Genomic DNA, 22,135 nt, shown 5'->3' with positions numbered 1-22,135 from the left:
TTCTAGCCCATGAACTTGGTATTTCTCTCCATTTGTTTATGTTTTCCTTGATTTTTTTAAACCATGTTTTGATTGTACTTTTGTCAGATTTGTCAGATTCATCTCTAAGTACATCATATTTTTATCAGATTTGTCCCTAAGCATATTTTTGTGCTTTCTAAATAAAATGATGTTAATTTCAATTCTGGATTGTTGTTTGAATATGGAAATATAATTGATATTTTAATATTGATTTTGTATTGTGTGACCTTGCTAAACATATGTGCTATTTACCTTAGGAGCTACTTTTCACTGACTCCAAAACATTTTCTAAGTAAACTGTCGTGTCCTCTGCAAATAAATATTATTTCATATCTTCTTTTTTAATCTTGATGCATGTTTTTCTTCTTATTTTACTGGCTATTGCCACAAGTACAATGTTGAATAAAAGTGGTGAGAGTAGAATTCCTTACCTTGTCCTTCATCTTTGGGAGAAATCATTCAAAGTGTCACTATTAAGTCTGATGTCAGCTTTAGGTTTTATAGACAATCTTTATTAAGTACAAGAACTTCTATTATAGTTTTCTTAGAGTTTTTTTTAGAAATATATGTTGGATATTGTCTTTTTTCCAGAATCCATTGGAATAATCATATGTTCTTGTTAGCTTATTAATTAACTATTTTGCTTGATTTTTAATATTAAACCAACATTACATTCCTAGGATCAATTTGGTCATGATATTTTATACACACACACACACACACACACACACACACACACACATCTATGTGAGAATTAGATTTGCTAAAGCTTAGTTTGGAAATTTCAAATCTACATTTACAAGTGATGTTGGCCTATAGTTTTCTTTTCTTGTAATGTATTTGTCTTGTTTTCAAGTCATATGTTCAACTGACAGACTGATCTGAAGTAGTCGCTGCTCTTCAATTTTATAGATTATACAGAATTTTTACTTCTCTTAAAAAGTTTTTAGATTTCAGGAGCTGAACCATCGGAACTGTGCATGTGTGTATAATGTTTTAACTGCCATACATATCTTTGATATAGGATAATTTAAGTTTTTTGTTCCTTCTTGAGTTATATTTGCTAGCTTGTGTCCTTCAAAAAATGTGTACATTTCATCTAAATTGTGTACATTTTGGTTTAAGATTTGTCATAGTATTTTGCTATTATTACCCCTTCAATATCCACAGAATCTAAAATGGATACATCTCTTCTTCATGATACTGGTGATGTATGTAATCTCAATTTGTTCTAACCAATATGGATGAGTTTTACTAATTTCGCCAATCTTTTTAAATAACTAGCTTTTGATAGGATTGATTTTCTCTATTGTTTCTGTTTTCCATTTCATTGAATTACACTCTGACTTTTCTTCTTACTTTGGGCTTCGTTTGCTCTACTTTTTCTAGTTGAAGTGAAACTGAAGTTACTGATCTGAGATTCTCCTTTTCTATTATAGATATTTTGTGCCATAAAATTATCCATCCAATAAATTTAGCTATTTATTTCATTTTATTATGCTCAAAATATTTTCTATGTTTCCTTTTTTTTTTCTTTAGAGTTTTCAAATATTTGGGGTATTTTTCAGATATCTTTCCATTATTACCTATTGTTTTTGGTCAGAGAACATATTTGTATGGCTTAAATTCTTTTACATTTATTGATACTTGCTTTATGGCCCCACAGAAGATCTATCTTAGGAAATACTGCATGTACACATAAAAATAATGACTATCCTCATGTTTTTATTTTATGAATATAAATTATGCCCAGTTGTCTGAGAGTCTTAAAGTCTTCTATATTTCTATGGATTTTCTTATTATTGTTATATCGACTAGTGAGAGAATGGTTTTGAAATCTCTAACTGAAACTGTAAAATTATCTAACTTTTTGTCCTCATGAGCAGTTGGCTATCATTATGAAACGAATTTTACCTTTAGTAACAGTCTTTGCTCTGAAATCCACTTTGTTGTTAACATCATCTCTCTAGCTTTATTTTGTTTAGTTTTACCATTTTGTATCTTTTGTCATTACTTTTATCCTATTTATATCTTTACGTTTAAAGTGAATTTTTTTTTATAGATAGTGTTTAATTGGGCATTGCTTTTATTATTTATTTATTTTTGAGACAGAGTCTGACTCTATCACCCAGGCTGGAATGCAATGACACAATCTCAGCTCACTGCAGCTTCAACCTCTGGGGCTGAAGTGATTGTCCCGTCTCAGCCTCCCAAGTAGCTGGGACTATAGGTACATGCCACCATGCCTGGCTATTTTTTTTTTTCTCCGAGACAGGATCTTGTTATGTTGATATGTTGCCAAGGCTGGTCTTGAGCTACTGGACCAAAGCCGTTGACCTACCTTGGCCTCCCAAAGTGCTGGGATTACAGTTGTGGGCCACCACACTCAGCTGGGCCTTGCTTTTTAAAATCCAACTCGAGAAATCTTTGCCTTTTAATTGGGGTATTTTGATTATTTATTATTTGACTTTTAATATGATTAAGGTCAAATCTATCATCTTGTTTTTTGTTTTCTATTTGTTTCATCTCTTAACTATTTTTTCCTATTTTCATTTTCTTTTTTGGATTATTATTTATTATTTCATTTTCTGTCCTTTTTCTTGGCCCATTAGCTATGACTCTGTCTTGTTATATTAGTGGTCACATTCAATTTTATACTAAACAACTTCAACTTAGCATGGTCTATTTTTATGTCCTATTATATCATTTCACATATAGTCTAAAATCCTTATGTTGGTACAATTTCACTTATCCCTTCTTGGTTCTGTGCCAATATTTTCATCATTTTTCTTCCACGTATTTATTAACCCAACCCTATATTGTTATTTTATTTAAAAATTAATGATTGTTTAATGTAAGTTAAGTAATAAGAAGAGAAATCTTATATATTTACCCAGGTAGTTACCATGTTAATGCTTTTCATTCTTATGTGTAGTACCATCTGGTACAATTTGCCTTCCATCTGAACTTCCTTTAATATTTTTCGTAGGTTAGTCTGCTGATAATAAATTTTTTGAGCTTTCCTGCACTTAAAAAATTACTTTTTTTTTCTTGAGATGGAGTATCACTCTGTTGCCCAGGCTAGAGTGCAGTGGCACAATCTAGGTTCACTGCAACCTCTGCCTCCTGGATTCAAGCAATTATCCTGGCTCAGCCTCCTGAATAGCTGGGATTACAGGGATGCGCCACCATGCCTGGCTAATTTTTATATTTTTAGTAGAAATGGGTTTTGCCATGTTGGCCAGGCTGGTCTTGAACTCCTGACCTCCGGTGATCTGCCCGCCTCAGCCACCCAAAGGGCTAGGATTACAGGCTATGAGCTAACACACCCAGCCAAAACATGACTTTTTATAACTTAATTTTTGAGAAATATTTAATGTCTTCCTTTTAAGATTAGTTAAGTGTATTTGGAGCAATTTTTAGTATAGTTCTAATTATTCCCCACTAAGTCAATTCCTGTGAGTGTTCTATGTAATACCCTATGTAAAACTTCCAGAATAGAAGATTTTCCACTCTGACAATGACAAAATGAAATATCCCCATTGCTTTTTTCTCTAATCTTAATTTCTCGGGAGATTATTCCTTCAGCTTTGTGTAGTGTCCTCACAAAAATGTGCTGATCATTTCTTTCCTGAATTCTTGAAAAGTCTCTTTGGAAGAATTCAGCAATTGTCTTTCTGTGCAGCCATCTCTTCTCCTACATCTTACTGTATGCCTAAAAATCCTCCATGCTGTGACTGGGCAATTTATTTCCTGTCTCTCAGGTGTCACTGCCTCTCATTGCTTGACATCTATGTTAAGAAAGCTATTATCTCATATATTTTGTCAACACATTAAGTTGTTTTAAGTGCGAGACAAGTCAAGTCTTGCTTACTCCTTATTTGCTGGTAGCTGAAGTCTTAAAGGTGTTGAGAACAAGAGTTCCATGATAAAATACTCATTTAAGAATAAAACTCTCACTGCTATGTGCAAATTGATTGGAAATGGAGGGTTGCAGCTAAGAGATTATCTAAATAGTCAAGAAAATAGTGTTTTGGACAAGGATGATATCAGTGCATTTGAACACAATTTGAGAAATATTTCAAAATTATAATTGATGAAATCTGACAGTTGATGGTTCAAAGGATAATATATGCCTTTGAGTTACTGGATAATGATTACACCATTAACTAATGACTGAAACATCAGCAGAGGGACTAGCTTGGGGCTGCTCAAGTTTGAAGGCGGATGTAATTTATTCAATTTTAGATTTGTTAATTTTGAAGTAGCTATCAGAGAGCCAACTGGAGGTGTTCAGTAAACAGTTGGAAATCTGTGTTTGAAGCTCAAAAGAAAGGAAAAAACAAACACCAGTTGAAGATAAAAATATAAATGGTTTCTTTGGCAGTCAGAGCAGATGAAATCAAATGGGGAGAGCTGTACAGGCAGAAGAGAAGAAAGCCTGAGTACAAGCATGTAAGAGACAGAGAGAGGAGGAAGAAAGAAAAAGAGGAGTCTGTAATGTATTATAAGGCAAGAACTATCTAGAATTCCATTAATCAAAGGGAGTGGGAAAATGGCTCAGGGAAATAAGTAACACGGTGATACTAATGTAAAGTTTTACTACTTCCTTTCTATTCAAACAAATATAATGAATAAACATTTATTAAAAAATGTAAATATCATTAATAATCAAATACATGTTTAAACAATATTTTCATTGGATTAGTAAATATTTTGTAAAATATTGAAAGAAAATGAAAATACATGTTAGAAATGGTCAATGCACAGATATTTAAAATGTAGTTTGATGCAACGTTTGTAGAAAGCAATTTGATAATGCAATTAGACTCAATTATATGTGTTTAATATATTTAATACTATGCTGTATTTTAGAAAACTTAGCAACAGGAAATTTACCCAAAAAGGGAAATCATAATAATGCTATCTTCATATGAAAACATTATTTAATTTTTAATATGAGGTTTTTAATAACATAGGGACATAATTTTGATATTGGTTTAAGTGAAAATTTTAAGAATGTTTTCAAGCATCTAAAGATAATTGGTGAAAAGACTTTAGCTTCTAAGGCTTTGAGTAATTAATTGGATTATTATTCCTTTTATTGAAATAATTAAATGAGATGGTTTTATTTTTTATTAGGCTAGTCTTAAATATTATGAATCAGTAAATTTTGGATATCCACCATGTTAAGCAGTTAGAGTTTCCCTTCTATAAAGCAGGAATAAAATTGCTACACAGTTTACCTAATTGAATTAAAGGGGGTTTTATATTTGTCTGAATGACTCCGCAGGAGACCGTATTTTGCAGTAAAAACCTACTACAAATGCAAAATTTGCAGTAAGAGTAAAAAACAGTTAGAGCCTTCTAGGAAAGGGTAAATATTGATAGATCCATTTCTCACCAACAAAAGTTCTTTTGGGTCCTCAGTAATTTTTAATACCAAAGAGGTACTAAGGTTAATTAGATAAATTTTAGACATTAAATGTCGCTTAGAACATTAGTAAGAAACCAAAAAACACAGTCTTTTTTAAAACACCTAGAGTATTTCTAAAATATGCAAACCTTCTGAAAAGTTAATTATTCACGAGGCTAATATATACATCAAAGGGCTGAGTTAAAACTGTATATTTAATAGCTATAGTATAGACTCATATCAATTTTAAAGGTTAAATTATTCCTTCTAATCTTCTGTGTTTTAACGATTTACCTGATATGCGCCAGTAAAATATGCACTCCTAAGTATGTACCAAAAGAATAATTATATGTGCTGTTATGAAACACTGAATTAAAATTCTGAGCTTTAATTCTAAAAATAAATTTATTTTTAATTTTATATTAAATATACGTTTATGCACATACTGTGTGCCAAGAACTGTCCTAGGCTCTGGAATTTCAAGGGGAAAGTCAGATTCCACAGACTGAAAGCGAAAGATATAAACAATTTAATGATAGAACCTACCACAAATATACAAGGTATCTTAGGAGAAGAGATAAGAGACAATCAGAGTAGGAATTGAGAGGAGGGGAGAGATCAGGAAAAGTATTTTGAGAGTTAAAGATATCTCAACTGATTTTGTAAGGAGTAATAGGATTTAGCCTGGTAATGACGGAAAAGGGCAGCAGGCAGAGGAAACAGTCTGAACAAAAGAAGCTAAAAAAATAAAATGAAATAAAATGGCCTGGCATATTGGTCGTGCAAGTCATGACATGCTTCATAGTCATGCAACCTGTGCAGTCACATTAGTCCTGTGCTTAGAAGAACCCCACACCTAAATGCTCTGCTGTTGTCTTCTTAAAATTATAATAATATTTGAACAAGGTGTCTGCATTTTCATTTTGCACCGGGCCCCCACAAATTATGTGGTCAGTCCTGGCTGGAACATAAATTAGCATGAGCAGTAGTGAGAAAGGCCCCAGAAGGCAGCTTATGTCACAGCCTCAGTGGCATGGTTTAGAGTTTGAGTTTTTCTCAGTCACAGCAGCCTCTAAAAAGAATTAAGCCTGAAGGTGTCAGTTGTGTATTTTGTAATAAAAACATTAGTTGTAGAATAGAGAATGAATCAAATGGGACTAGTCTGGAGACAGAGAAACAATGAGAAAGTTACTGCAGTCATTTGGAAAGAAATTATTAGGCTATGAACTCAGGAATGGCAATGAACATGAGAAGATATCAGGATTTCCAGAGATTTTTATAAGGTATAATTAAAGGACCTGGTGACCAACAGAATAAGAAGGCAGAGTTAGGAATTACTTTAGACCATGCCATTTACTAAAACAGAATATTCATGAAGGGGCAGACTTTGGGAGAAGGTAACTTCATTTTTTCTGTATTCCAGCTTTTCATACAGTATATGAGTGAGGCAGCCCTGCTACAAGATGTGATCTGGGAGGCTCTCAATGTTCTTGCTCTTCCAGTTTACCCCTAGAGGGGTAGATGACTGCTAGTGCCACACTAATCACTATCCTTTGGGTTAAGGTATTAGAAAAGAGGGCTTCTGAAAAACTGCAGACATATGACCTGATAGTGATAATCATCAACTTTCAATTACTTTTAGAGAGGAGGGTCTTGATGTGGCGAGGAGTAGCAAGCAAAATTGTGCTGTATGACCACCAGCCTGGGTGGTCAGAGTTGGAGAAGGCATTTAAAAGAAAAGCACATCAAAAACTAGTTTTACTTTCTTATTAGTATAACAAGGTGGGTCTTTATAGAATGGGTTTATGAAGAAAATGATGCAAAGAACCATTTTAATTTTTCTAAATTAATTACACACTAGCCAGATAATGTTAACTAATATACAGTACGAATAGGAACTTTGACAGCTTTAGCATTCTTTTAGGACATCTGTATCTTGGTTTTGATCATAACATAAAATCCTTACGTATTTGGCTACTCTGAGAAATACAATATAAAGAATCACCAATTAACAAACCTTTATTTAGAGAATAGGTGCACTCTATTTGCAAAATGCTTATAATTTACACATTATGAATCTAAGACTAACACATACACATTCACACATACTCATCACAAACCTTTTCCTTTGAGGGAGTATCATGAAGAATTTCCCAAGAAAGTAAAACAGCAAGAAAAAGACAACAAGACAGGAACAAGGAGAGGAGAAAAGAAACACACACACACACACACACACACACACACACACACACAGAGATAAAACAAAGTGAATCTTAAAACTGAAAGTAGGAGTTACAAATAGACACAACATAGATATCTAAAGGGAATAAATTACCAAATAATAAAATGAAATTGCTAGAACCGAAGGGCAAAAGTTTCCAACTTGAAAGTGACCATCAAGTGTCCAGAAAACAAGTGAGAAAAGGCAAAAACAGCCACATAGATCATCAAGATATTTGAGAACACTATGGACAAAGAGAAGATTTAAAAATCTGAAACAGAAGTAAAGATGAGAGAGGATGAGAAAGCGAGGGAGACAAGAGAGAAAAGGAAAGAGATGGAGAAAGTGGGATGGCGAGAGAGACAATAATATGCAATGTGTGTCAATGAATGGCGTCAAATTTATAATGATAAAAATGGAACCTAAATTAATATGAAGCAATACTTTCAAACTTCTGAGGAAAAATTATTTTCAACATAAGATTCTACATGTAGCCCAAATAATGGAGAAGGAGGATAGAATAAATACATTTTCAGTCATAAAAGTTCTCCAGATTTCACTACCCATGCTTTTCACGTAGCACCTGGAGTGAACCAGGAGAGGAAAATATTAGATCTAATACAGGAAAGAAGGGGAAGGAATCCCCAAGAAGACTCGAAATAGATATCCAAAGTTAACTAGGTTTCTACAGTTCTAGGAAACAGCTGATCCGTATTTTACTAGGAGAAAGAAAGGCTCTAGAAGGGCTATTTCAAAGAAAAAAAAAAAGATGAAATGGTTAGATTACTCAGCATGTTTAAACATATCAGGATGATTTATACCTACAATAGAGAATTTATGGATATGTTAGTGCAAAGTATTTAGAGAATAAAGCAACCAGAAATGAATCCATGATTAACTCCAAGAAAAATAAAAGATCATATAGAAAGTAAATGTATATTATCTGGTTTACCTCTGAATAATATTTACACAAATATAATGATGTTCACACTGAGTAGTTATCAAATTAAAACTTATAAAGATATGAACTATCTGGGAAGCATGGAGAAGGGAGAAAAGCCTGTGTGGCTGGAGGAGGAACCTCTCCTACCGGGAGCTCAACAATCAGATGTGAAGATGGAACAAAAAAACACAAAATACAGCATAAATATTTTATTTAGCAATATGGATGTAAATACGAAAACAAGCAGCCAAATAACTGCAAGTGGCTGTCTCTGGGAAGATTATGCCTTTAAACTAATTGACAAAAATTAAAATTTTTAAATGGAATGCTGTTGGGACACTTACAGATATGTTTACCATGCAGAGGAAACAGCATAAGCAGGGGCAAAATGTTTGGTGGTAAATGGTATAATCAGTCACTGTCAAGTAATACAGTGGAGTCTAAAGATGCGGAGAGGGAAAATACGTAGTAAAACATGAGGCTGAAAATAGAGGTTGAGTGAGACTAGGTCACTGACATATTTGAATACTCTGAAAGGGTTTGAACTTTAATTTCTGGCTTTGGTGTTGATTTCTCTCAAAATTCTCCATGCATCTGCCAGGAAAAAGCCATGTTTTTGCTAATTGATCCTGTAGCAGACTACTGAAAGGTGCACAACTCACACACACACACACACACACACACACACACACACACACACACACACAGAGTATGCCTTGTCATATATATGTCAATTATTCGGTTTTCTGTTTTAGGAATCCAGAATTTTCAATTTAGAAACACAGGGGTAGGAGTTATTTGTAACTAAGACACATTACTTGTGGTATTTAGAAGGGAGTTTTAGAAGTAACACTCATTATATTCCCAGAGAAGTTCTTATTTTTGTTTTTCCCAAAGTCTTAGTTGCTTGGCTGTGCTCTGGATTTTTTGAGATGGACATAGACATTAATATATTCACTTTGTGCTTTAGCTCTCAAAATCTGTTTCTGTCATTTATACCTTAATGAATGCCCAGGCAATTCCTAACACTCATAAACTATTCTCCCTCACAATACAACCTAAGTATACTTTTTAAAATTTTACTTTAATTTCTGGGATACAAGTGCAGAATATGTAGATTTGTTACATTTGTTTTTAGCCCCGGATGCATTAGGTGTTTGTCCTAATGCTCTCCCACCCCTCACCCCCACCCCCTCACTGACCTCAGGTATGTCTGTTACCCTCCCTGTGTCCATGTGTTCTCATTCTCATTGTTCAGCTCCCACTTATGAGCGAGAAAATGCGGTATGGTTTTCTGTTCCTATGTTAGTTTGCTGAGGATGACGGTTACCAACTTCATCCATGTCCCTGCAAAGGACACGATCTCATTCCTTGTTATGGCTACATAGCATTCCATGGTGTATATGTGCCACATTTCTTTATCCAGTCTATCCTTGATGGGCATTTGAGTTGGGTCCATGTCTTTGCTGTTGTCAATGGTGTTGCAGTAAACATACATGGGCATGTGTCTTTATGGTAGAATGATTTATATTCCTTTGAGTGTATACCCAGTAATGGGATTGCTGGGTCAAATGGTATTTCTAGTTCTAGATCCTTGAGGAATCACCACACTGTCTTCCACAATGGTTAAACTAATTTACATTGCCACCAACAGTGTAAAAGCATTTCTATTTCTTCAGATCTTCATGAGCATCTATTGTTTCTTAACCTTTTAATAATTGCCATTCTGACTAATGTGAGATGGTATCTCATTGTGGCTCTGATTTGCATTTCTCTAATGATCAGTGATGTAAGACAAGCAAAAAGTGGGCAAAGGAAATAACAGAACCTTCTCTAAAGAAGACATTTATGTAGCCAACAAATATACACATATAAATAAATATTGAACACAATTTAACATGATATTCCCTTCAGGTCTAGTTCTTTTTAGCAGGCTAGTAGCCCCTTGAAATAAATTTTAAATCTTTGGAGGCATCTAGGTTAAAACAAGATGACTGCTTCTTAGGAATGCCAGAGAGGAGTCCCTCAAGAGGAAATTCCTTTAAAGGATCCTTAGACTTTCACTCTCCATGGATCTACTTCTCAGGGACTGTGGCACATGTATACTTGAAATGTTTTGGGGATTTTCCTGTCTACTTTCCCTTCAAAAACAAATATGTCTACCTAGGGCACTGATAAGTCAACAGTGACCACATTTTGTAGCACAATCTCCTGGCTCTTTAATCACAGACTATCAGACAAAGGTTGTACAATTGACCCAAGTACAATCAGTCATTTGGCAAGCCGACAAATTACTGTGTGATCTCAAACTTAAAATCCATGGCAATCCAAGATATAATTAGGCAACCATTCTCCTTTGGGAATTCTTGGGGTAAGACTATTTATTTGAAAGAGAAGATAACATTTGCATGGAGGCATCCCATGAGAAAGAATCAAGACTGGAATGGCCATAGTAAAGCAAAGTCAAAATTTTGATGGACAAGATTTTTGGAAAGTAAAAAAACCCTGATTGATATAGAGAGGCCTAGAGCAGATTCACAGAGAAAAGCAGAGGTGCTAACAGAAGGTAACAGAGAGACACTAAGTATCCAGTCCCTGGGGCTGCCTCAGTCCCTGTTAATGCTTAGTTTCTAAATCATTCGTATTTGTAGAATAGACTTTCATTGACCCAGTGTTAGAAGATATTCCATTCCCTGCAAACAAATGAGCCACTAACATTAAGCAACAAAACACTCTATTAGGTTTTAATGTAACCTGTGTTCATTTGCTCCTATGCAAGCGGTGGGCAAGGTTGGCAGCACAGTGGTCAAGGATGATGAATATTTCTTTGATTATTTGGAGTTAGCAATGCATTTAATGAAAATGTTGACATGCCAGTTTTGCACAGTAGTAGATTAAGAGCAATTAGATAAAATAATCAGAGCACATATTCTTACATCAGCCTATCTCATAAACAAATGGTCAATGAAGTATGCTCCTGAATCAATTAAGCACAAGTAAGAAAACTTGCTTTCACTAGACACAGTAAATACAAAACGAAACAAAACAATGAGGAATATTAGAAATGGACTTTAAAAAAAATCAATAATAAAAATTAATGTCTTTGTTTTAGAATAGCAAAGCATCATTAAAATTAAAAGTCTGATGTCTGGGTTTGCATAAATAAGTGTATTTAAATCTGTAATCTTTATTATTTTACATCTTAGACATATTAGGAATTGGCTTGTTTGAGAGCTGATGAAAGATTTGTCTGTTTCTGAAACACCAAGAAGCATGCACTCAGGCAACAGCTAGCTCAAGGACTAGCTTAAAGTATGGGAGAACAAGAAAACCATAAGCACAAAGTTTTATAATGTATAGTAACAGGGTTGACTCATAATTTCTCTAGTAAGCTACTGAGCTATGTGGTTTAATAAGCCTCCATGATGAAGAGGGTCTTAATGCTTGGGGGAACTATGCAAGGGACCAGGAAGATTAGCAACCTATCTTTCCAGTCTCATTTCCCATGACCTCTGCTCCAGTAGTTTGTTTATAAACTGTCAAATATCATTGGCTGTTTAGTGCTTTTGCACATAGTCTGCTGACTGTCTAAAATTCTCTCTTCTTTTTCTCTATATAAATTTTCCTTTTTTAAAAAAGCCAAGCTCAAAACTTTTTTCTTTTATAATGCTTTCCTGTTCCACCAGAATTAAATCGAATTTATTTACTTCTAACCCTTACAGAACTCCCCATTCCTACCTCTGTCTTGAAAATTACATCCATTCTGAAAGCATTATTTTGTTGGTTTTAAAAGTAGATTATCTATTGAATAATTATTTGACTTCATATGGTAAGGTTTGCTTTATCTCTATAATTATAAGCTTCCTTTGTGATATTAGGTCTTAAACATTCATGTTCATTCAAAAACCACTACCATGACACATTATCTAACTCCACCACTTTCAGTATTCTTCTGAGCCCACCCACTAAGAAAAGGTTTCCTAATTTACAGAAATGTGCCTCAATCTGTGATCTTGTAGGACATGGTTCAATGTCAGCATTTATTAGTCATATAAGCAGTAATTAACAAATGTACTTCCCCATGGTATCATTTGACTTCTTCTCCATCCCCTGTATTTTCTGTATACAAGGGCTAAGAATTAAAGTCTTGAATATTATACATGTACACATATTTATATATACGCATATTTGATATATTATATATGTTTAAAATGCATCTTAGACAATCCTGAATTCTTCATATTACCTCACATCAGAAGACATATAAGGTTTTACTGTCTTTTTTTTTTTTTTGAGATGGAGTCTCACCCTGTTGCCCAGGTTAGAATGCAATGGCGCAAACTTGGCTCACTGTAACCTCCACCTCCCAGATTCAAGCAATTCTCCTGGCTCAGCCTCCCAAGTAGCTGGGATTACAGGCACATGCCACCACTCCCAGCTAATTTTTTGTATCTTTTTAAAAAAAATTTTTTTTTGAGATGGAGTTTCGCTCTTGTTACCCAGGCTGGAGTGCAATGGCGCGATCTCAGCTCAGCTCACCTCACCGCAACCTCTGTCTCCTGGGTTCAAGCAATTCTCCTGCCTTAGCTTCCCAAGTAGCTGGGACTACAGACACAAGCCACCATGCCCAGATAATTTTTGTATTTTTAGTAGAGACGGGGTTTCACCTTGTTGACCAGGATGGCTTCCATCTCTTGACCTCGTGATCAAGACCTCCTTGGCCTCCTAAAGTGCTGGGATTATAGGCGTGAGCCACTGCACCCGGGTAGACACAGGGTTTCATCATGTTGGCCAGGTTGGTTTCAAATTCCTGACCTCACGATCTGCCTGCCTCAGTCTCCCAAAGTGCTGGATTACAGGTATGACCCACCGTGTCCAGCAGTTTTATTGTCTTATCTTTATTCTGCTAAAATTAATCAGTGAGCTCATCCAGGGGCAGCCTGTTCTCTTTATTGTCAGGTTCCCCACTATAGGCTGACCTGGCATATATTTCATATATTTGCCTGGAATCATACCAGTTTATGCCTGGTTTTATTTTATTTTCCTAGGGGAAAGCACGAATGCAGTCCCCCACTACCACAAATTATGCAGCCAAGTTTCTCACATTTGGGGAAATCGCAGGAGTCAGCAAAGCCTTGCCCTGAGAAAACCACCTTTGTGATCATTCTGTCTCCTCTGCCAGGTAAGTATTAGTTTATGCCTGTTTCCTGGCATAATTATCAATAGTGCATCCATTTTTTTCTCACAAAGTAGCTCTGTTTAGACAATAAATTACCCATCAACCCCATCATATTGATGGTTACTCAGTTATTTTATTAGAGACTGAAAAGTGTTTTTCTAATACTATCATTCTTTTACATTTATTAACTGAACTATTTGTATACAATACTCTTTTCCATACCTATAGGACTTCTGGGATACCCTGAAATAGAGTTTACTTCAGAATGCAAAGTAAATGCCTAATTCCTTCCCCTCGGTTGACAATTTTCAGAATATTGACTTGGTGCCCAGACAAGTTCTAGTGGTATCCAATATCCCAAGAGTTTTGTTTCTCTTTCTTTAAAATATCGTTAAGAATGCATGGCTTTTTAGATCTTAAATGTGTTTTAATCAATCATAGTTATCATTGATTCTTTAATTGTCTCACCTTTGGACAGTGAAAATGCACTCAAGCTGGCTCATGTGTCATTTTGACAATGCCTCATTTTCCTTTCACGGCTTTCTCATTTGGTGGCACACAATGTTTCAGATTTATCTCCTATATTTCTTCTCCCAGATCTAAAATTATGCATTTCCCAGAATTAGTGATTAAGTTGATAACTCAAAAGAGAGTTTCGGAAAACCTCTCCCCTCTTTCCCCCAAAGTATTAGCAGGAAATAGCCTGTAAGGACAAAGAAAAAGCTGACCCTTTAGTTATATCAGCACCTGGCAGTGACTGTGTATACAGCAAGAAAGCAGCAACAAAGCTACAAACAGTACAGATCTAATCTGTGTATTCAAGAAGTTTGCAATTTAAAAGGAAAATCAGGCTTCTATCAGTAACTGCAGGTGAATATAGTGAATTATTATCCGCTCTCCACATGGCAAAATTAGAACATATCTGCTTAATTCAAATGGATATAAATAGCATGCATCAATGTTTTGACTCCCTGTTACTTGACTTAATAATCATTTTTGCCTCAATATATGGCTTTGATATTCCCCTGGCTGAAAAATCTGGTAGGGGGATTTATAGTTTTCTCTTTAATCAGATGAGAAAATGTGCATAATTATCAACCTTCTTTGTGATTTTAACATTCCTGTAAATATTCACAAAGAAGCTACCAGTACACATAGAAGATGTCAGATGTCTCAGTCTTCTTAGAAATATAAACAACTGCCTTCCCTTCTCCTCAAAAACACTGCTGATACAGGAATCTCATCAACTACAGTTTTCTGAGATCTCAGATGAAAAACTTCAGAAATGATTATTTTTTAACATTTAGAAAAACAAGAAAATAATTTTTCTCCATCAGTTGTAATTCTCCAATTTGCAGATGTCAATGCTTTGTTACACGGAAAAAATCTGCTAAGTACCGAGCAATGGCTTTAACTTGTTAAGAGTTCAAATATACACTCACATTTGCCATTTGAGCACCAGCCTTCGAGCTCTGGGATCCCCAGCTCAGAGGCGAAATCTCTCCTAATCTAAGAGAGCTATTTAAGTGGCTCTAGGAACTGGCTTGGGGAAGATTTGAATATGATGGAGACTATTACAGGGCTAGTCTCTTTTATCAGCCTTAAGTATCAAGCTGTTTTATATTCATTCTTTGCCATTCTTACCATTTTCCTAGCAACATGAACAAAATAATCAATACAAGTGATATGGACAATAAACAAAAGCTGGATTTAATTAAGAAAAGATATGATTGATTTTGTGAATTAGTATATTGTAAAAAGTTACCACTCCCAAGTCAGATAGAATTTTGTTCATTCTATTTCTTCTCTCATCCATTCATTCTGATATACCGTGTATCTACTCTAAAAATATTTAATGATAACTTAGTAAGTTTCATCAGGGGCTATACTTGGCATTTAGAATGGAAAGCTTCCTTAATACATGAGTCCTATCTGCGAGGCACTCATGGACATGTGTGATAGAGGCTTATAAATAATTATAACATGGTTCAGATAGCATCAAGATTACGAGGAATGCTGAATAAGGCCTTATAGAACTGGGTGTAAAAAATAAGAAGCTGCCAGATTAAAAGAGCATTTAGGCGGAGGAACCAACACATATCAATTTATTAATGTAGCAAGCCAATAAATAAACTTTTGGTATTTCCCCAGATAATCCTGATTCCAATATTTATAACTATATCCCAACAAATCTGAGGTTATATGTCCTGATTTTGTCTGAAAAATTAGAGTCGCTTAATGGTGAACTGATAAAGAAAGAGGCGGGGGGAAAGAGAAGCATTTTCCCTTTTATATACTATTTTAAAAACAATCAAAAAGAGAAATGTTCATTAAAACAATTAAATTTAGAATTATTAAGGAATATTTTCTTATGGGAAAAATAACCCTATGCAATTTAACACTTCTTTCACTAAGTACTTGTTTTAAATCATAATCCTTGTTTTGCTTTTCACTGGAAGACAATGAAGGTGTGACTTGCTACTGAAGTCTACATCCTTCTTCCCACTTGTTTCTAGGAGTATCTTTCAACTCTACATTAAGTGAGCTCAAAAAAAAAAAAAAAACAAAAAAAAAAAAAAAAAGGAAAGAAGCTCCATGATTCTTCTGGCTCACTGTACTTTACAAGCTTTTTTGTTTCTCAAAGAGAACTGAGATGTAACTCCAATTGCTCTTATCTTTTTTTTAAGTTTAAAATTTGTTAGCCCAGAATTAAAAAACTAGTTCTAAGATTTTGAAACAGGCATATAAACTTTCTTAGTATCTTTAATTTTAAAATAAAGATTTTTGTTTTCTTACAAAGCTGGCAAGTCATGCATATCACCATAAGTTGGTTTCTCCCTCTTCTCCTAACGTTTTGTAGAAGTTCATGTCAAAAAATCATTTTTCTGAAATAATCATTTTTTCCAGAATGACATTTAAAGGAAAAATTTCAATAGGCACAATATAATTTAAACATGCTTGATTGGTATTTAAGACATAGACATGAAATATGGGAACTCTGGTGGTAATTTTCAAAATAGGAAGGAGTTTCAAAATTGCTTTGAATGATGACAGCATTATTGAAAAAACAGACTTTTTACAATGCGATTTTAAAGGGCACTGTTTAATATTTATTTAGAGAATGAAGTTTGAATGTTTTTGCACTTCATGAAGTGAAAGCACAATTCCCATTCAAACTAGTTACTTGAGTTTTTGACATTTATTTATTCTGAAAATTACAGAAGATATATATATAATTGATTATTCATTTTTCTCTAAGTCAAGTGAATTTTGATATTTTAGAAGGAAGCATCATTGAGTGAAAAGAATGTAATCTATGGAGTTATACAACCCCGGGATTTTTATTCTATTTCCTATACTAACTGAATTATTAGTTTCTACATTTTTTTAAAATTTGACAACACAGTTACTCTTCATAGGGAACAATTTATTTTCATTTTTAGTGTATAATATCTAAACCTAAACCCCTTGTTTGAAATACTTCTTTGCGGTAAACCCCCTTTCTACCTGCCCTTAAGGATGCTGGTATGTCCTAGCATGCCCGTATTATAGCTTGTATCCTGGTTCATCAGTTCCCAAGCTCTTGTACCATACCCAAGAAGAAAGAGGATATGCTGGACATTAAAGTGTGAGAAGGGCAGAGATGAATTTTATTGCGCAATGGAACAGCTCTCAGCGGAGAGAAGATGATGGGTGATCCCCCACCCCTGTAGTCAGGTGGTTCTCTCCTACCATGTAGCTGGGTCCAGGGCTTTTTATGGGCTCAGAATAGCAGAAGGGCAGGCCATAGATAGTACTGGAAAAGGCAACATTCGATTGGTTGAATGGCATTATTCAGAAAGACTTAATTGGGGAAGGATGAGCAAACAGGAACAGAAGTTCTCACTCTGAGTTGCAGGTTTCATTTGGGACCAGCAGTTCAGTCTTTCATCCTTCAGGCTGTTTTTGGCTTGAAGATGGCTGTTCACCCAGGACCCACCCCTATCTGCCTAGGCATTTGGCTGCCTCCTGTTTCTATCACCTGGACTCTTAACACTCAGCTTCTTGCTCTTTGCAGTTTTCCAAAACTGACCTTCAGATAACCAACAAATTGTGAGCCTTCAGTAGCATCCTTCAATAAATTTCTTCTAAGACAACCTAGGTCAATTTCTGTAGTTTGCTGTTGCTTGTAAGCAAATAACCTGACTTGCACACCTACTGTTATAGACTGAATAATGGACACTGAAACATATCAAGTCCTAATCCTTAGAACTTGTGCATAGTACTTGGAAAAAGAGTCTTTGCATTAAGGTAAGGATGTAAAGATGATGACGTGTCCTTATGAGAGACAGGAAGGGGAAAATGTACACAGAGGAGAAGGCCATGTCAAAATGAAGACAGGCATTGAAATGATCCAACCACAAGCCAAGAAATAGTGAAGCCAAAAGCAGGAGGAGAATCTCCCCTAGAGCCTATGGAGCAGTGCCAACAAGTTGATATTAGATTTTTGGCCTATAGAACAATGGGAAAAAATTTTTGCAGTCTTAAGCCACAGGAGGTAATTTGTTATAATAGCCACAAAAAAGAATATAACTTCCTTACACATTTTAATGAATATTGGATAGAATGTATCATCTATATAGCCATCTATCACAAAAGTTTATCTTATATCTTTTACATAGTATGTCTAAGATGAATAAATTGATAGGTAAATAATGCCACCATAGGTTGGTGGAAAAGTAATTGCAGTTTTGCCGTTGAAAGTAATGGTGAACACCACAATTGCTATTGCACCAACCTAATGTTATTATTACTATTATCATTCCTATTGTTAATTGTGTAATTAATAGGTGCCTATAATGCATCAGACACTATACCAGAACCCATACATAGGCCTTGTCCCTATCTCCAAAGAACTCATTTGTGAGACAGAGATTTTAGAGCTCAGTGTTCATCAAACACAGTATGGAGAACAGAAGCCCAATACAGGCAGAGAAAAATGGCATTCACCAAGGCACAGACATGCCCATGTCTGTGCTAAGACTTGAGAAATCCAAGTAATTTAGTGTGCCTACAATGCGAGAGAGAGAAAAAAAAAACAGAGAGAGAGAGAGAGAGAGAGAGAGAGAGAGAGAGAGAGAGAGTGTTACCAAACCTCATTTTGTACCACCCTTTTGGGGCATTTCTTTTTCTAAAATTAATGTTTTTCAACCTCTTCACTTTGCTTAAACCACTCAAGCTTAGGCTTTTTTTTTTTTCACTTGTGACACAAAGACAATAATATGGAACTCATAGTTTTGAATTTTAAATGAGTTGGTGTATTTCACATAAATTATTTCATTTATTAGAGAGGACAAAATTATAAGGCTGTATTATTAAATATAAAGACAAAAATATAAATGTTAAGTCAAAATGATAGTAAGAAATAAAACAAGCTACCCCAGCAATGTATTCAGAGACTAAGCTCCTAAATTTGATGTTAGACAGTGACTATAGACAGAATGATTAGGACTCAAATCAAAGTCTCTTTGGCCTAAAGACAAAAGCTTTTCTCATGCTAGATTCTGGTTATTCACATCTCATACTGATAATAGAATTTGGAAGTTGGGGGAAGAAATAGGTGATTTTTTTAAAAGGGTTGATCTTAGAAGGCAGGATTTTTCAAAATCTCATTGAGACGCTGATAAAGCTTGGCACATTGAGCATCCCTATTTATTTCACCTCTTTCCCAAAGTCTCACTGAAATAATAATAAATCAATATGAAAATTAGAAATACTACAGACAATGAGAGGAGAAAAGAACTTGTAAAAAATTTTGGATTATGGAAATCATATTTATGAATGTATGAATGGTAACTGATTTTAGCAAAGAAAGAAAAATCTAAGTGACTGGGGATGAGGAGAAGGCTGAAATAGGGGAAGTGGAACAAAGTGAGAGAATGGAGCCCAAATAAAGGGATTGCAAACCAAAGAATCTGGAAAGGTGCAAGCAACAGTAGTTCTGTGTCTCTCAATATTAGCATTCAAAGTGGGCTGAAACAGTAGGAACTCCATCTCCTCTTCTCTTACCAGTGATGCTTTGCCCCCACCCAGGCAGAAGATGGACATTCACTCCCTGAAGAAGTTGAACCTGAGGAGCAGTTGGTTCAGAAAAATCAGACACACAGAAATAGCTATGGACAAGGATGAGTGTGATATCAGAAGCGAGGAGATTATGTGAAATTCTATATATGGAATAACAAATTCACCTTTCCCTCATTCTCTCAGTCCTTAGATATAGACATATCAACCTCTGTATTGGATGGAGAGGCATAATTTAGATAAAAATGGATTCATTGGTAGTTTTGGTGATAAAAATATGAGATCTTTTTTGCATCTATTTTCTCAAAAAAGTATGAACTATAAGGCAAGATCCTCAAGTAAAAGTAAAAGGGATAGATCAGGATGATCAAGATGGAGAAGAAAGAGTTATTACGTAATCAGTTGAAGAGTGGAAATGAGAATACAGCAGGAAAAAGTAGAGGCTCATTTATGTGAGAAAGCAGATTAATGAATCAAAGTCTCTAGGATAGTGCCTTACTCTTTGTTTCTAACATTATTATCCAATAGCAGAAACAAGGACTCCTTGCAGAAACGTCCAATTCTAGGACTGCAGCAAGAAATACGTAACTGAAGCTTGGACCATCCTGCATTACCAGGAAGTAGGAAAGTGCTAGAAAATAAAAAAAAAAAAACTACAATGATGGGAAGCATGTTAAAGAGACATGAAAGCCAACTGAACTAGCTTATAATGGCCAAAGCTGGAACAACTTGAGCAACCAAATAAATATGGTAGTTTTTGATTATAACCTAAAGCATAAAACATGTGTCCATGGGTCCACAGTGATGTAAACAAATGACTGAATAATTAAATGGGGAGAAGAGGTAAATCTGTGGTACAGAATTCCAAATAATTTATGTAGCTACTCCACCTCTTATGGAGGTAGACTATAACTCCTCACCTCTCACATGTGGGCTGTGCATAGTAACTTACTTTCAGATAATGTAGTATGGAAAAGGGGGACAAAGTAACTTTACGGTGAAGAAAACTAACAAGCATTACTTCAGCCAGGTGATCAAGGTTAACGTCAATGATAAGTCATGTTGATAGTTAAATAATCTTGATATGATGTGATGAGAATTGTAGTACACTTCTGTCATCTTCCTACCCGAAATCTCCCTGAAACCCACAACCTCAGTCAAATCATAAGAAAAACAACAGACAAATCTACATTCTACAAAATACAAGACGAGTATTTTTTTTAAACTGTCAAGGCAAGTCTGTGAAACTGTCAGACAAGAAAAACCAAAGAAACATGATGAGTAAATGTCACCATGGAAAGCAGTCTGTGAGGCATCCTGAAACAAACAAACAAACAAACTAGAATACTAGGTAAAAACTAAAGAAATCAGAATAGAGACTTCACTTAAAAATAATGTGTCAGTACTCTTCACTGATTGTGACAAAGTACACGCACTAATGTAAGTAGTTAATAATAGGGGAAACTAAATGTGGAACATCTGAGAGCTCTCTAAACTATCTTCTGATATTTCTTTAAACCTAAACTATTCTAAAATTAGTTTATTTAGAAACAAATACGAAAAAGAAAAACTCTGCAGAGGTTGAATAACTGCTGGAATGGAATAGCCACACTAGGTAAGCTAGAAGGATGGGAGGTGCTGGTGGTATTTAGAGGTAGTTTAGAAGGGATATATTAAAGAACGACAATATCAATAATATGATCCAGGGAGGATGCCTGATGGATGTGGAGGTTACAGAGGACCAGAAAGGTGAAAATAAAAGGCTAAACCTAAGAGTCTATAACAACAAAATCATGCTTATAGATATTGATGGTGTCTAGAATAGTATCAGAAATAAAATAAGACGGAGCATCTTTGTTTCACTGCAGAATGATCTTAGAGAAGCTCTTTGACTGCAGAACACAGGATTCTATGAAGGTGAGCTTTTGCCACTGAATAAAATGCTACATTCCTAATTAAAATTCCAACACAAGTAATAATGGATCCCTTTCTAAGTAACTCCAGTCAGCTTGCAGAGGAGGGAAGAGTATCTAGTTTCCCCAGATTAACAGATTATCAAAAATAGCAATGAAGTCAGCTGTTTTTCTCTACATGAAATGCTGAAACAGGAACATATGTTGGGGTTTGATATTCATTCAGCCTTTTGCAATATGGCAACAAAGTCAAGCTCTAGAAGTTCAGAGAAAATCATTTTTTTAAATTGTTAATTGTCTAAAGAAGTAGAGTCAGAGCATTTAGAAAGTCCTTTGAGATAGTTCTTTTAACTAGAGTGCCAGATTAGATTTGTGCCAGCAA

At 35.0% G+C, this 22,135-nt stretch overlaps 1 pseudogene; it reads right to left on the bottom strand.

Annotated features, from left to right (window-relative positions):
• Window positions 1-13,646: 13,646 nt before the first annotated feature.
• Window positions 13,647-13,791, bottom strand: LOC119473933 (annotated as a pseudogene).
• Between the last annotated feature and the right edge of the window lie 8,344 nt (window positions 13,792-22,135).

The sequence above is a fragment of the Cebus imitator genome, unplaced genomic scaffold (assembly GCF_001604975.1).
Source record: "Cebus imitator isolate Cc_AM_T3 unplaced genomic scaffold, Cebus_imitator-1.0 Scaffold194, whole genome shotgun sequence".
Lineage (NCBI taxonomy): Eukaryota > Metazoa > Chordata > Mammalia > Primates > Cebidae > Cebus > Cebus imitator.
The sequence above is the reverse complement of the archived record's forward strand: the minus strand, read 5'-3'. Positions and strand labels throughout refer to the sequence as shown.